This window comes from Neopelma chrysocephalum, unplaced genomic scaffold (assembly GCF_003984885.1).
Source record: "Neopelma chrysocephalum unplaced genomic scaffold, ASM398488v2 Primary Assembly neopelma1_91, whole genome shotgun sequence".
Lineage (NCBI taxonomy): Eukaryota > Metazoa > Chordata > Aves > Passeriformes > Pipridae > Neopelma > Neopelma chrysocephalum.
Genome location: NW_020897753.1, coordinates 2,024,498 through 2,038,541, shown reverse-complemented (window position 1 = coordinate 2,038,541; position 14,044 = coordinate 2,024,498). Strand labels below are relative to the sequence as shown.

The 14,044-nt window shown below is 43.0% G+C and overlaps 1 long non-coding RNA gene across 1 annotated transcript; it reads left to right on the top strand.

Moving 5' to 3' along the window:
* Positions 1-447: 447 nt before the first annotated feature.
* Positions 448-12,266, top strand: LOC113972326. The gene is made up of 3 exons (XR_003535847.1): positions 448-607; positions 3,444-3,647; positions 12,099-12,266. It is a non-coding gene; the product is annotated as an uncharacterized LOC113972326 (long non-coding RNA).
* The last annotated feature ends 1,778 nt before the right edge of the window (positions 12,267-14,044 follow it).

Genomic DNA, 14,044 nt, shown 5'->3' with positions numbered 1-14,044 from the left:
TATCTCTATTGTTGTACAGTTTTGTAGGGATATTTGTTGAGCTTATGTATTCAGAGATCTTTTGATCCCCAAAGAAGCAAAAGTCTAAGGGAAAAACAAGGAAGAACAATGAAAATGTTAATCAGTTACATTGTAAAAAGGTTGACGATTAAGCTAATGAGCTGGAGTGAATGAATTCATTTATGTGCTTTATGAAAGGCCTTGTCTAGTAGCATTAATATTTTAATGTTCTATTAATATTATTAAATATGTGGAGATGAAGGGGGAGGATCTTTTGTTTATTCTAAAAAGACAGTTGGCACAGGAAAGGCCATGCTTTTCAGTCTCTGATAGATCAGAAAGGACATGGTTAGTGCCAAGAGGCTGTTCTCTGCTGAAAAGTTAATTATATCGTATTATTCAGAATTCTGACTATTTTCTTACTTAACAATTTTCTTCCAGAAGATTTGAGACTTCATTTTAAATAGTTCTGTGGTCAGTGAAGCTGAAGCCCCACTTCCATGATGTCTATCTCCAAGACCTTTCAGATATTACTAAGCTAATATAAGTAATACTCCACAGTCTGATAGACATGGAAATTTAATTGAGGAAGTCTTCCCCAGTAAAAGTCAGTACCTTCAGAGTTCATCCAAAATTCTGATTAAAGCCTGTTTACAGGCATCAAACTTTTCACTTTTGGTAAGTTGTTAGAGTTCTTACTGCAATACTTGGTACCAAACTGCTACATTCCTGATCCAAGTTCTCTTATGTGTCCTGCACTTCTCATGTGGAACTGGCTTCAAGCGGGAACTGTCCTATACTAATGACACCACCTCTCAAATGTGTGGTAGATACCAATGTGATTTGGTGCAGGAAGGACCACATTGGCAGCAGAAGTCTAAGTTGGTATGTTAGAGGAGATGGGTGCTGTTGGCAGCCTCAGATTCTTTGATAAACAGGCAAGAAGCACGTGTGTGTTTGCACCAGAAAAAAAGGAATTGGAAGTGGAAGGAAAAAGTGATAGCATGTTTCTGGGCTGGGGAGGAATTAGCCTCCAAGAGCTGAATTCAGTCTTGCAGGTAATATCCTGCTTGGTGGAGAGGGGACTCCCTGTTCCCACTCAGTTGGAAACTCCTCAGGAGCTGACAGCCTCTGCCCCTCACGAGGGCAAGGTCCTGTCTAAAACAGGCTCCTTGTGAATGCTCAGCTCTTGGGTGTAGGAACTCAGGATTTCCTGGCCTCCAATAAGCAAGACTAGTTATCCCACAGTCCAGGACAAGCTTAAGGAAGCTGAGAGAGCTTTTTTGGACCTCCCACTCCCAGCCCTCAGTGGAAGCTGAGATCCTGGCACAGGGGTGAGGTGGGGACTTAAGCCCATCAAGAGTATTTGGCCACTGTGAAAAGCAGCAGCTTTAAAAGCCTATTCCTTGCAGGGAATCAGTGGTAGCAGGAATACCTGCTGTTTTCCTGAAGGCAATGAAAGGAGCTGCTTTCTCAGATGGCAGTCTGACCATGTTCAAAATAAAATTAAGAAAAGGCTTCTTGGCATGCTGCTGCATTTCTAGAAGTCTGAATTTATTTTCTCCCCAAGACTTCCTCATAAAGTGAGGCCCTGGCCCAATTGAAATCAGTAGGAGTTGCCCTAGTGACCTCAATAAACCCAGGATTTTCAGTTGTAGTGTTCATTTTGTGTGATTATTCCCAAAACATAACATAAAACTGCCCAGGAGAGGGAAATTAATTTTGAAATCCCACTGTAATCTGATTATCTAAAATACAGGTACAAACATTCTATTAAATTTTACAGAACTCTTGCTCATCAGATTTTGTGTGCCTGCCCCCAAGCCTTTGTACTACAATGCTTTATCTTCAGCCATGAATCTACAGACAGAACAGTAAATTTGTATGAGGCTTTATGTATATTTTTACAGCCTGTGTGTGAAGTTCATAGCACATATGATGCACAGCACAGATAAAGTATTTTTTAAGATTAGAAAGTAAGTGTAAATTGCCTGTAGTCTGTTCACCATGAAGGAGAAAACAAAACCCGCTATTTTGCTTGAAGGAGCTGGTATTTTGAAAGAGCTTCTTGAAGTCTGAAAGCTTGTTGATACCATCAGAAATGTATTTATATTAAGCCTTTAATTGTAGCATTTTAAAATCAACTTTCTAATGGTTTTCTATGAACAAAAGATAACACAGTTGGCCTTCAGGGATCCTCCACCCTGGTACAATGGTGTTTACATTTGAACAGATCCTTGCCAGGGCAACTTTCTAGGTCTCATTTTTAAAGCTTCACAGTGACATTAAGTGCTGCTTGGGGAGCATCAGTGTTTCAGAAATAGCTGTGGGCTGGTTTTAGCCTAACAACGAACAGGGGCTTGCATGGGGAGGTACCTGAGTGGGGTTTCCATTTCCCTGAGGGTGAAGCACCTCGTGTTGCTGACAGCAACCTCGTGCTGAGCATTGTGTCAAACAGCTCAGCAGCTGGGAGGAATTGGAAGGCACAAAGTGCAACGGGAACCTCTGTGTGAAGGCAGTGGTGGAGACTCCCAGGTCCAGGGCTGTTGTGAGCGAGGCGATTCCATGAGCCAAAGAATTGGGATCTTGTATCACAGTACTCTGGGTGATGGAGAGTTATAGCTGGGCTGCTGAATGGCATGTGATTGTGATTTCTCACAACTGTGAATCCCATTTTGCATTTTATTGTTATTCTGGGAGAGTTTCCAGCTTTCTTCTACCCTGAGCTGCCTATTCCTACTCTGTCCCAGAGGCTCCCATGTGATCGAAGCCCAATGATTCCCTGTGTGCTGAGACCGGGGGCATTGGGAACACCTGGTGGAAAAGGACTAGTTGAGTGAGAGTGGGACATCCCAGTGCTTTGGTGTGCTGCTTGGAAGCTATCCTGAATGTGCTGAACACTGGCCTAGCATGGCAGGAGAGGCAGGATAATTCCTTTGTGTGTACAGATGTATTTCAGTATTCCCTAGCCTCACTTTCTCCAGCCAATTGCTGGTTGTGCTCAAAAGGGAAAATGAGCACTAATTCACTTTTTTTGTAGGGTGTGAGAGTTATGATTCTGCAAAGGCTAATTCATGCTTCTGTCTTTACAGAGTCAACAGTCCCTGTGGGCTCAGGGGAGGTGTTGGGAGACAGGGCTCACATCTACTTTAAAAGCACACATGGAAACATCTGCTTTCTTTAACGCCTTGTTCTTAGGAAGTTGTGGTGCAATAAAATAAATTCATAGACAGCTGGAGCTTGGCTTGTCTGGCTTGTTTCTGCAGTGGGACTTTTTATGAATAAAAGAATGATGGAACCATATTTAGCTTGGAAATCCTGTAGAACTTCCAGTGCAGAGGGGTAGCACAGTATAAAGGCACTTCCAGATGTGAGGATATTGCCCCTTGGTTGCAGTCTTAGGCTAAGGTGTGACATGTTCTTGCTTTATTCTTACCCGCTAGGGCATGCTGGAGGTGGTACCTGCATCAGACACCTTCAGTGCTTAGGGAGAAATGTGCTGAGGGAGAGAAAGCACAGAGATCTGGAATAAAGAGGAAAAGCATATAATCAGAAATAACAGCTCTCATCAGGCACAGACAATAGACAGCAAACTGGCTTCAGGAAAGCTATTCAGGCATCATGGGAGCCAAATCAACAGACACAAGGTAAGAATAAAGTCACGACAACTATTTAAATGATTTTTAAAAGTTGATTGTGCTCGTGACTTTCCTAGACCCTGCAGAGGGAGAATTTGTTTTGCTGCCTTAGAATACAGTCCATACATGTTTCTGCCTTTGTCCTCCACGCTTCATATGGTAGTTTCTTCACAGTATATGATACATAAGATGTTTTTCCTGCTCAGTGCCTGGGCATGAGCAGGTTGGCTGACCCTGCTTAGGAAAACAATTTTCAAGTACAGCCTGTAATTGTCATATCGAGCGCTCTCCTTCACCCCTCTACACGTGGTCTTTGTTGGCTTATAATAAGATGGCAAAGAGCAGGAATCCCAAGACACAGCTGGGAGAGGAAGCTCTCCTGTTTCCAAGGATGGTAGGAGCAGGGTGTTGTGTTCCCTTTTCAAATGCTCCTAATGATTTGGTGTGAATCCGGCGTGGGCTCAACATGGTGCCTCTGTGGGGAACTAGCTGGGGCACACAGGATGGCCTTTGCAAGTGCTGTGATTTCTGTGTCACCTTTCTGCCAGCTGCAGGGGGGGATGGATGATCCCAGATCTGGCAGAACGCCTGCCGAGGTTTGGAACAGATCTGAACTGACAGAGGGAGTTCATGCCGGGTCAGCGTTTCACGGCATTTCTGAGCTGGTATTAGGAGCTTGGAAAGTCACTGAAGTGCAGCATGAGAAATTTAAAAGTTGGGGTCCCTACCAGCTCATGGCAGTCAGTTTTGTTCCTATTTTACAAGCAGAGCTCCCCAGCAGAGCAGTCACAGTGATCATGGGTATCACCATCTCCAGCATACTGGGAAAAGGCAGAAGAGCCTTAAAACTGAAAACTGGAGCTCTAAAAGCAGGTTGTGGAATGGTCACTAAAATCAGCTGAAAGCTACTGTGTTGTCCTGATTCGTTCCTGGCATTTTCCAGCAGCTCAGTCTGTGCTGGCAGGTTTGTTGTCACTGGTTGAAGGTGTATTTTTGTGTAATGAAATACAACTCCTGACGTTAGCAGGACTGAGAGCAAACACCTTCCATTCCCCATCTAGGGGAGCTGGCATTCAGCACTCCATGGCTGCCTTTGAAAGAAAAAGGAGAGTTTCTTTTCAGCACTGCCAAAAAAGTGATATTAATTGAACTAAAGCTTGGAATGAAATGTGAGTGTGACTTGATCTAGGAGCAGCCTTACAGAATGAAATGTAAAAATATGCAGCACAGGAAGGAACTCATGCATTGAGTTACAGTAGGACTGATGAATTAGTAAGGATGGTCTATCCATAATTTGAATGAGCTGGGACAGACAGGTAGGAGAGAGGAAGATGCACATAGAAAAAGCAATACCAGCAAGTCAGTCAGGAACCTTCAAAGGAAAAAAATTCAGCCAAGATAAGGGAAAAGAAATCTCTCCTTGGTTTCTGCCATTTGTCATGCATCTCTAGTGATTGTGTAGATGACGTGCATTTGCTGAGCTCCTGTTAGGACACCACAGTTAGGGAAATTAATTACCCCAGAAGGCCAGAATGAGATCTTTCAAAGGTCATTATCAGAACTGGTTTCTCATCAATACACTACTTGATTGGAGGAAAAGACTCAGAATTGCAGGCCTTTGATTGCTGAGAGGGAAGCTTTTAACTGCTTCCTGCTGTTCTGTCATTTTGTGCTAACCCCAAATGGCCCCATTAAATTGATGTCCTGTTTCCCATTCACTGCCCACAAATCACTCTTCTTCTATTAATATAGGAAACATTTGCACATGATGGGAATTGGAGTGGCTAAACAGTAAATCTTAGAGCCAGTAAAAGAACTCAAAAGCGTTTACCCAATGACCAAAGTATTGATTTCCCCCCACCACTTCATAATATTAAGTTGTGAACTTTATCAAAAAATACAGAACCTCACATCTGCCTTTAGAGCATCTTTGCACAAACACTGTTCCCAACCAGTGCAGTGGGAGTCAATCTGATTTCTGTGTGACAGCGAATTTCTTGCAGCTAATCAGGAGATAAAACAAAGGCCAGGAGTGATGCAGCTGCTCAAGCAGTGGGGTGTCATCGCCGACACCGTGTGACACCATGTGTGGCTGCTGTGGGTTAGGGCAGCAATGAAAACAGCGCAGCAGCTCTGCTTTCTCAGGCCAGCAATGCTATAAGAGAGCACCTGGAGCCTGGGAGCTCTTTGGGCTGAAGAGGAGCTGAGCCCCAGAAAGGTTTTTCTTCACTTTGATGGATGTCTGAGCTTACATAGTCTTACAGATTTGCACATACACTCTCCCATCTCGTGCCTCGGGTCCTTCCATTGACAGCGTTTTACTGAAGTCCACTTTTACTGTCAGGTTAAGCTAAAAGATGCTGACAGTGCACTGGGGTGACACCAGGTCCCTTCTACACCTGCTCTGCTGCAGAGTTCCCCCAGCAGCAGGGGGAAGTGTAGGTAACTGGATAGTGAATCCTAAAACAGGACTAGGTAGTGCAGGAATATCCTAATAATGGTTTCAAGACACTTTGACATAACTGGAGAGGATGGAGTGAGTGAGCAACTTGTAATTTATGGTGCTTGTTGTGAGCAAACAAGAAAAAAACTAACCCTTTTTCTGCTGGCCTTCAGGCAATATTGTTCCCTTCTCTCCTTCATATCTCAGTTTTCCCCACTACAAAAAATGGGAGGATGAAATCGAGCACCTCTGCAGAGGGCTTTGATGTCTGCTCATCAAACCTGCTCCACAGGCAGCAGGAATCAGGACAGGTGCAACAAAGCCCAGCTCTCCTCAGGCAGCTGAGCTCACTGGTGGGGTCTGTCACCAAAATATTTCCAATATCCTTAAATGTCACTAAACTAAGGAAAGTGGCATTGTTGAAAATCATGATGAAAGGGGCCTCAGATGTAAATCCTTTCTAAAATCTTTGTAATCCTCAACTGCTTTGGTTCCAACAGATCTTCCCATAAAATGAACTGCCAGCCAAAAGGTAAATATAAATGCAAAATATTCCCAAAGCAAACATGTTACTGGCTTTTAAAACAAGTCCATTTAAATAATGTGGAAATATATTAAACAAGCAGAATCTATTCCGATTTATATTTAAAGATGAATTAATGCAAATATCACAGGTTTATCCTGCATTATTCCCTTGAGAGGAGTCACTGGGGAAGCAATTTGTTTCTTGTTAGCTAAGGCAGGGAGCTTTGAAGTTACTGAGTTGTCTGTCTCTGCGAGTAGCCCATTTAATGTTGAGGAAAAGTGTCAGATCTAAGTTGGAGTGAGTTGTGTGTCTGTGCATTGTTTAAATGTCTGGCAGGAAGAGGTCTTCAGCGTGCCACCAACCAGCAGTATAGGGACAGTGGAAGTGGCACGAAGAATGTCTGGGAGAAATCTTTTAAGGGCTGTTAACAATGGACATGGAGCCCTGAACAGTGAGTGTCAGGAGAAAGGCTTCAATTGTGCCCTTTTTTTGTCTTTTAAATTGACTCCTACTAGGTTTATAAGGGCTCTCATCAGTTGCTTTTTGGTCATATCAATTGAGGATGATTTGTCTGAGAGCTGGTTGCTGGGAAAGCCACCAAAAGAGGCTTTTTTTCCCCAGACAGTCTCATAGTTTTAGGGATGTTCACACACCCCTGCTCCCTTGACTGTGCTCATTAATCTGTTTCTGGAGCTGTGCTGTGACTGGACTAGGTAAATCACCTAGAATTAATTTCTTTTGATTTGAGCTTGGAATATTGTGATTGTTGGCACAACTGTGTGGGCAATGAGTTGTGACTGGTTAGGTGGTGGAAGCACAAACCTCTGACAGGCTGTTTCCCTGCACAGAAAAAAATTTAAAAGCTGTTGTCTGAAACTCCAGAGCTGTTGAGTTCATAGCAAACTCTACCTTCATCCCAGAACTGTTTTTCAGAAATCAGTTTTTCTACTCTTTAATTACAAATGAGACCCTCAGCTATCCAATAGCACAGCTCCACTGAGCTGGTACACATGGGCTCTACAGTGTCAGCTTTTAGCCTGAAGGTACCAGCCTGGGGTTATCAGCTGCAAAGAAAACCTCTGCAATGTTAAGAGCCTATAAAGCAATTCAGGGAGATCAGTATGCATCTGAAGATAGCTCAAAACAATAGCTAGAGGGGGAATATAAACTGTTTACTGCAATTGGATTTGCACTGAAACCTACCGATGCAAAATTCATAGCCTACATGAATTAATTTGCTCCTGATCACTTCTTACAAAAACTCTGGCTTCTCCCCCCTTCCCTTAATGACTTGTACTCCACAGCTGTGGATTTGCAAAGTGAACTGCAGTAGCAGAGTAGACATAAACATTTGGAAATGGCACTAAAATCTGTGAAATGAATTGCCTTTGAAATTTACAGTTGTCGCCAGCTTATATCGAATCAAACTTGTCATGTTTTTATGGACTACACTAAATCTTTGAGCATCTTTCATCTCCCTATCACCTGTGTGTGAGGGAACTATTAGCCCTATTTTACAGATGGAGAAATGAGGCACAGGACACCTGAGAGAGGCCTGGGAATGACTCTGCTCTGTAGCACAGTCTTGCTCACAGGAAGGCATCCCCTCACCTTTTCCTGTTGGATCAGCTGCAAGATCTCAAATTGGTTTTCCTGATGTGCCACAAAATCATAGAACCACAGAATGGTTTGGGTTGGAAAGGACCTTTAAGATCACCCAGTTCCAACCCCCTGCCATGGACAGGGACACCTTCCACTAAACCAGGTTGCTCAGAGCTCAATTCAACCTGGCCTTGAACACTCCCAAAGATGGGGCAGCCACAGCTTCTCTGGGCAAACTGTTCCAGTGCCTCAGCACCCTCACAGTAAAGAATTTCTTCCTAATATCTAATCTAAACCTTCCCTCTGTCAGTTTGAAGCCATTCCCCCTTGTCTTGTCACTACAGGCCCTTGCAAATAGTCCCTCTCCATCTTTCTTTTAGGTTCCCTTCAGGTATTGGAAGGCTGCAATTAGGTCACCTCAAAACTTTCTCTTTTCCAGACTGAACCACTCCAATTCTCTCAGTCTTTCCTCATAGGAGAGGTGCTCCATCCATCTAATTAACTTGTTCCAACAGGTCCATGTCTTTCCTGTGCTGGGAATCCCAGAGGTGGAGGCAGCACTGCAGGTGGGGTCTCACCAGAGCAGAGCAGAGGGACAGAATCGCTTCCCTCACCTGCTGCTCACAGAATTTAAATCAAGTTCCCACTGGGGACCAGGCAGTGAGTGAGGTGTGCAACATCCTGGTTTGCAACCACACCTCTGCAGGAGAGGAGAGAGTGGAGTGCTGCTGTTTCAGATGTCCCTGTTCCTCTCAAGGGTGAGCAGAGGGCTGTAGCTAAGTTAATGGTCTCTGCAAATGCTTTATAAAGTCATTTTATGTAATGACCTGGAATTTATATCTTTGCTTATGAAACAGGAGCTGGTAGCTGTTTTAATAATTAGCATGTAGTGTAAATACTATACTGAGCTGAATTCTTTCCTCAGATAGTCTGTGCCTGCTGGTGAAGTCAAGGAGAACTGGGCTGGTATCCAAGGACAGAAGCTGGTTGCTTGTCTAGTTAGGATACATTGAAAGCATTAGTAATGAGATGTGAGAAGAATAAATAAGCCTATTTACCATGTGGAAGAGAGCTGCCTTGCAGAGGTTAGCTGCAAAATGACTAGTTAAGAGCTGCAGCCCCTCCCAAAATTCCAGGCTCTCCTGCCTTCCCGTCCCCCATCAAGCCAGGAGTGAGCCCTAGGAAATGATTTAAAGGGACAACCTTGCAGCAAGGAGGTCTAGTCCAATGTATTCTGCTGGAAAGGTCCCTTTTATCTGAGGAGCTGAAGATGTGAATGATGACATTTGTGCAGGGAATTTAAGTGATTCCATGCTTGTGTACAGGATGGGAGCAAAAGAGGCCCTGGCTCTTTTTAGGCTAATTGGGATCAACCAATGCAGAAGAGGATCACCTACAAGCAGGCTTAGAGTTGAGAAGGATACAAAATATCATACAGAACCTTATGCTCCAGAAATCAGATGTGAAGGAAGTTATGGGTCTGGTTCAGGACTGAGAAAGGTTTACAGAGCCTTGGACCATGGGATCTAATACAAATTGTAACACAAGTGAAGGTTAATTCAGGTTTAGAAATCTGTGCAGCATGAATTTTGTAGCTGCAGTTTACCTTTTAATGGTTGAAGAGTTGTTATATAAATAGTATAAATCAGGCACTGTGCAGATGGAGTGGGAAGAGAGAGCTCATTTCTCTTGACTAAAAGAGATCCCTTTAAAAGAGGTCCCTTAAGAGATGGGAATACAGTAGCTGTGAAGGGGAGAAAAGAGCGTGATCCACAGCTTAGTGGAAGGCCTTGTCAGTCAAAGCAGCATCTTCTCTAAGTAAGGATTTCACAGCAGAATTAAAAATACATCAGGTCTAAGATCTCAATAAGTGGTTTCTAAAAAAGATATGTGGGAAAAAGAGCACAACAGAGCAGGCAGATCCTGCTGGCCCAAGTGGCTGCAAGCCAGGAGCAGGGGGAGTGTGGGTCTGCACTTCTGCTGGAGAATTACAAATAAAGGAACAATTGGGAAAGGCAAGGTGTAATTCATGAAACAGCCAGAATTTGTTTCATGTTTCTCAGGATTTAAAGCTAATCACAAGCTAAGTTTACCCTCCTGATTCCTCCTTCCACTCCACACCTCCAGGATCTTCTAATTTATAGCCCTCCAGATTCTTGTGCTTTTCCTGAGCGTGATGTACACGGATGGAGCAGTCTAATATCTCAGTGGCTGCAGAAGCCTGACAGTGTTTTCACATTGCTTCTCCCTCCAATAAATCAAAGCGTTCAGAACTGAAGACTGCATACCCAATAAAAGTCCTGTGGCAGGGGGAGACGGCTGTTCCTTCATTTTTCCAGCTGTGAATCTCCTGGATGGCATTCCTGCTGACTGGAGTGCCTTGCAGCAGTTATATAATTGCAAGTCAAAATTTCTCTGGTTCGCCAAATTGCTGAACCAGAAGGGTTTGCTTACTAAAGGACTGGAGGGAAGAAACTGGAAGGGAGACATAAAGGCAAGAGGCTGAATAAACTGTTGGGCTGTGATCAGCATTTTGATCGTTTTAGGAATTTGTCAAAGGGGAGGGGGGGAAAGTTGTGTGGTGAGAGATGGGTGAATAATTAATCATGTATAATTTAGTCAATGAATTTTGCTGATTGGGGATTTTCTACAAATGGATTCCTCCGTGTGTCAAATGTTATTCAACAGCTCTTTTCAGTGAATAATTTTTGAGTTGTAGCTGTATCCTGAGGAGTTCATTGAGGTATTTGATAATTAAATACTGAGGAATAAGTGAGAGTACAAGCACAGCAAAATATAATCCCATAAAATGCTGTGTGTATAGTACCATTGACTTCTTAAGGTGTAAGGCAGGAAAAGTTTGCTTGATTTGATCTTTCATCACTGTCTAGTCTTTGAAGAGGTCACTTTAAATCTTGAAAGCCATGAAATTTGAGGTACTTGGAGTGAATTACTCAGTTTTGGGGATCTGAGTGCCTTCTCCACATGACAATGTGTATGAAACACTCATCTGCAAATCTTGTACAGACAACTAAGCCTATTTCTTTCACTTATTACTAGTTATTCTTACTTTCCTCTCATCCCTTCATTAACCTGCTGTGCTCTTCCTAGATTTCATCAGAGATTACTCAAATAGGGCAGTTTTCTGTAAAGTATTTGAAACAGAGCCCAAGCATCATTCAAAAATTCAAAGATCTTAATAATGATCCATAGTAATAATTTCCAAAGCTCTGAGGAAGATGCTGATATTCCTTAACCTCCACTCCTTGTGTAACCTTGGGCAGATCAATTATTTGGAGAAGTTTTATTATCACCATCTTACAGATAAAGCCCATTTGGATGATAAAAATCACTTGCAGTCATGAAGCAAAGATCTCAGAGACCTGCATCCCCAAAACTGCAATGGTAGGTAGGGAAACATGTGCTCCAGGGGTTTGCAGAACCCAGTGTCACAGCAAAATACAGAACACAGCAAACTGCAGATGCTGTTGATGAAATAAAACTGCAGATCAAAAAAAAAAAAAAAAAGATCACACATTGTTTAGGTGAAAGACTTTACTGGATAAGACACGGATTTTTAAGCATTAATTCTTGTAGTAGCATTTCACCTATTTAATTTAAACTGGTGTCCACGAGAAAACTCTGGACAACCCAATGGAACTCAAGCCAGGGCAAAAAATTGTCCTGAATTCATTAGCAGTGAGACAGATGGTACATCCATTCAAGAAGGCAGTAGCTTAAAATAAAATAGGACACTATATTCTAATTCTATATTGCCACGTAGCTTGATCTTGCAGAGTCACTCCAAGTAGCACAACTGGCCCTTCAGAGAAACGTGTTTGCAGCTCACAAGCAGATTGCAAATGTGGTGGTTTTCTGTTTGTTCCAGTGCTTTCTCTTAGGAGGATGCTGATGACAGTTTGATTACTTGGAATCTGGGGTGAAAATGCCCAACCAAAGAGATCAGTTGACACAGAGGAAAACCAGCAGCACATTAAAATAAGAAAACCAGGAGGTTTTGTGAAGGACACAATTGCGTGTTTGCGTGTTGCTGAAACGCAGAGGTACTTTTAATAACTCTTTAAACCTCATCTTTTTCTAATAATCTGCATAATCCTCACCTAGGATTGCCAGGGAGTAATTTGTGACTGCTGTCTGTATGACAGGGGGAAAAGCAAAGCTGCTTGACAGAACATCAAAGGTTTGTGCTACTGGAGTTTTATGCAGCCACTGCTAAATCTTTCATGCTTGAAACAATGATGAAAAATGATTGTCAGCTATGAAACCAAAATTATATCAATCTGCTTCAGGGCTGTGGGGTGTTTTTTTCTTCATTTGAAAACATGACCCAGCCTAGCACAGTTCACTTACCAACCTCAAGTGTTCTGTCAGGATTGAAAAAGAATAGAACTGAGTCAGGAAGGGTGAATGTATTTCATGCTTCACAAATATATGTGGGGGGGGTGGGAAGGAGAGAATGCCAAAAATAAAATCAAGCAGGTCAGTGCCCAAATACCTCATCCTGATTGTCTTTATATAACACATGTAACAGACAGTGCAGTAGCTCTCTGAATTTCCAAGGGGAATATTCAATGCAGAGTAGCTGAAATGGAAGCTAAATGTGGCTGGAGGCTTTAGTTCCCCAGCAATGCTGCTGCAGGTAGTTTTTCTGGCTGTAAAACAAAACGATCCTTAAAGCTGAATGCTGAGAAGCAGAAGTTTGGGGCTGATTTGGCTTGTTATCTCTATCAAAATCTGGTCTTAATGAATATCTCATTAGCTACTCCCACACCTGGTTTGTCCTCTGTGGAGGCCTTCAGGATGCTAAAAAAAAAGGGACCAAGTGGGGAGCAAGAACAAATGTTTAAATTATCATCATGAACTCTGTTTGATATGCACAGGGAGAGAGGCTGCATGGAGCTGCTGCTGCAAACAGAGCCCAGGGTACATGAACTCCATCTATGCCATTGCATGCCCATGGCATGATGGGCTGCACTACTGGGATTGCTGGAGGAGTCTTGTGGAAGAGAAGTCCTCAAACCTTGAAGGGGAGAAGGCAGTTTGATGCCAGCCTGTTAGGATTGAAGCACATTGTCCTGCTGTTGCTGTGCAGAAAAGTTGAATCACTCAGAACCTTGCTGCTCTGTGAGGCTGCTCGTGCAGTTCATTTTGGGGGCTGGCAATAAAAAAAATAATCCTTTCAATCCTCATGGCAAGGGGACTTTATCTGGACAACATCCATTCTGCATTGCAGGTAATTTTTTAGGGTTATTTTTGGAGGGAAACAGGAGTGACACAGCTTGGCTACTACTCTTCTCAGAGATGAGGGAGAGGTCCCATCGGTGTAGTGCCCTCAGTGGTCCCCCTGCAAGGGTTCTTTCCCTCCTCAGGCTGAACAATCATCAGCCAGAAGCTGATGGGAGTCAGATTCTCCCCTCCAAAGCTCTGTTGTCTTCTCCATGACAAGTATTTGCTGATTTTCTCAGCTGTTTGCTTAGCAAAGTTGCGTTCTACTATCTTGATTATAATTTGAAGCTGATTATTGTACGTGCACACAGTCAGCCTCGAACATATGGGAACCTTTCCGAGATTGTGCTAGTTCTGAAGAGATGCTACTCAGTGATTAGTCACCAAGACTGTGGTATAAATTGATACTTCTCTGTGGTATAAATTGATACTTCTCTCTGCCTCTGCTCCCCTTCCCATTGCTGCTGCTTATTGTCTGTACCACCTCTGACAGAGGAGTTGGAGGTCAGACAAAGAAATAAATGAAACACAGTCTAGAAAGAAAAGGGTTATAAAGATAAATGATACCATTCAAATGTGATGCACTAG